A 2,804-nucleotide genomic window follows, 5' to 3' on the forward strand; every position below is an offset into this window, starting at 1 on the left:
CAGAAATTCAGTAACTTAGAAAGAAGAGAAATAATCTTCATTAACTTCAACATTTCACTTTCATAGATAATTCCCTCCCTGTATTTTTCTAGATTGCATTCATATTTTCAAAATTCTCCCAGAAGTAATGTACAAATACAGGAATTTATTCTAACATATTTTAAATGCCCAAGAATTGAGCCAATGACACAGTGAGAAACTCCTGAGACTATCTTATCAATGGGAGCAAGAAATCTTTAACATAAAAGAAAGACCAGGAGTTTTGAAAGATCACACAGCAGCCACACTTGGTGGTGCACACCTTTATCCCAGTACTAGGGAGGCAGAGGCAGATGGTTCTCTGAGCTCAAGGCCAGCCTGGTCTACAGAGTCAGCTCCAGCACAGCCAGGGTTACACAGAGACACCTGTCCCAAAGAAAAGGAGAGGAGAGGAGGGGAGGGGAGGGAGGGAGGGGAGGGGAGGCGAGGGGAGGGGAGGGAGGAGGGAAGAATAAGAAAAGAAAAACAGAAAAGGAAAAAAGATTGCAGAGCACAAGTATCTCACGAAGTGTCTCACAAACAGAGACATTTTAAAAACCAAAATATCACAGGGTTCTTTCTGATTACAAATGGATTCACAGAGCCCTGGCTGACCTCTCGTCACTTTTCCCCCTTAGCTCTTTTCTTCTTTCTCACTTGGAATCATTTCTACTGCATCTCTATTTTCCACTCCACGGACATTACAAGTTACAGAGTTACTTCTCTAACTCATATATATGCATTTGATGAACCTTAGAAAAGCTAAAACATAAGTTAGTCCACAACTGCTCCTTCAGGAGAACACTAGTCCTCAGACTAATGAGTTTAGAGAGCTAGCTGTCAGTGAGATAAACAGATTCATACAGCAGTCAATTGAACAAGTAAAGTGCCAGAAGAGGCTTATCTGACTCTTCAGTTACCAAATCCTAGAAATTTGGCTTCTAATTTTTTCAAAACTTTCCTTTGACTTTCTATGATCTAATTTTATGTTTTCCTCATTTATCACCTGACTTAGGTCAGTCATATATATCACTGTAAGAGTGTTTTCCAGCAAAAGTCTGCTTATATTATGCCCATGGTTACAGTCCATTCCTGCTACCATCTATGACAACACCAAAGAATACCATACAAGGTCTTTTAAGATCTGACCCTTGTCATCTCTCCAGTGTCCTCTGATAACTCGTCTTCATGTGCTCTACTGACCCACGTCTTAACCGTGCCCTACAACTCAAGAAGTCTTTGAGTTAGGGAGACTTGAGAGTCTAGGACGTTGCTTAGAATATCTCCACTTGCCAGGATACCATCTACTCATCCTTTGGGACACAAGAGAGAGAAGTCATCAGCCGAGGACTGGCTCAGCTTCTTCCTCCTCATTTATTCATGCAGCACAGTGCACAGCAGTTTCCCAACACTGACCACGCAGTAGTTCAGTTGTAGTTCATCATTTCTCTTACAGTGAATTCCCTAAGGGTTGTTAAAAGTGTCTCAACACTCAGAAACCTCTTCACTCCATGAGTCACCAGAGAGTGGCTAGTCTGGGAGCAAGTAGAGTCTAGGAGTGAAACGTCAAGATATCTTAACACGAAAAAACAGGTACTTTGAAACAACACAGCAGAAACAACAAACTACTTCTAAGATTAGTCTGGATGGTTTTTGCTATGGTTATTATGTACTGAAAATACCTTTCCTGTATTTTTTCACAGCACTTTATATTATGTCTTCATGTAATATTGGTAGTCTTAGACTCTTTGCCTGTGAAAGGCAACAGTTCATTCCTACTCAATAATTCTCTACTCAATGCATTTTGTGTGAGTCAAGTATGGTGGTAAACACCTGTTATGTCAACACTCCCCGAATCCCTAAAGTTGAAGCAAAAAGATCCTAAGTTCAGGGCCAGCTTAGGTTGCATATTGAGACTGGCCTTAAACTCATGATCTTTTTGCTCCAAGCTCAAACAGAAACTTCTAGCAAATAGAATACTTGTACAAAGAAGATCTGATGACCTAAACTCATTCCCCAAAACTCATAAGGTGGCAGAAAATAACTCTCAAAAATAGTTCTCTGGCCTCTACATGTGTACTGTGACCCATGTGTACCAGTAGTCATACATTCATGCATAGAAAATAAATAACTATTTAACATTTTTAAAGGCTTGGGAATACAACTATTATCTCGTTTATAGACTATTTGCCTATTCCCTATTATTCTGCTCTGCCACATAAATACACTTATTAATGATTAAAAAGTAATTTTGAGATCAAAATATTCCTTAATTCCTAAGTTGATTGCATTTTAAAATAATATATAATCACAATCTTCTATTTTCTAGTGAAAATAGCCAAGCTTAATTTTAAAACAATTGCAATTGTGCAAATAAATAAGTATACAAGCTGCATTAGATATGTTAGTCTCCAAGTAAATTGGGCATAAATTTTTACCATACATTTTATTTCAGAAATAAGTTTACTATTACAAAGCTATCTTTTTCCTTTTAATTATTAGATTTAATTTCCTTTTTAATTATTAGATTTAAGTATTCTCTAAATGAAAATGTTTTCTCTATAAAAGTTTATAATCTGGGGTTGGGGATTTAGCTCAGTGGTAGAGCGCTTGCCTAGCAAGTGCAAGGCCCTGGGTTCAGTCCCCAGCTCCGAAAAAAAGAAAAAAAAAAAGTTTATAATCTAGCAAAGTAGACAGACAGTAGAGAAAAGTAGAAAATACTATAAGAATTTAAAAGGAAACCTGGTTAAAAGCCACGGTCAGAGAAGAGCTCTCTAAACATGTTT

Source organism: Rattus rattus, chromosome 1 (genome assembly GCF_011064425.1).
Source record: "Rattus rattus isolate New Zealand chromosome 1, Rrattus_CSIRO_v1, whole genome shotgun sequence".
Classification (NCBI taxonomy): domain Eukaryota; kingdom Metazoa; phylum Chordata; class Mammalia; order Rodentia; family Muridae; genus Rattus; species Rattus rattus.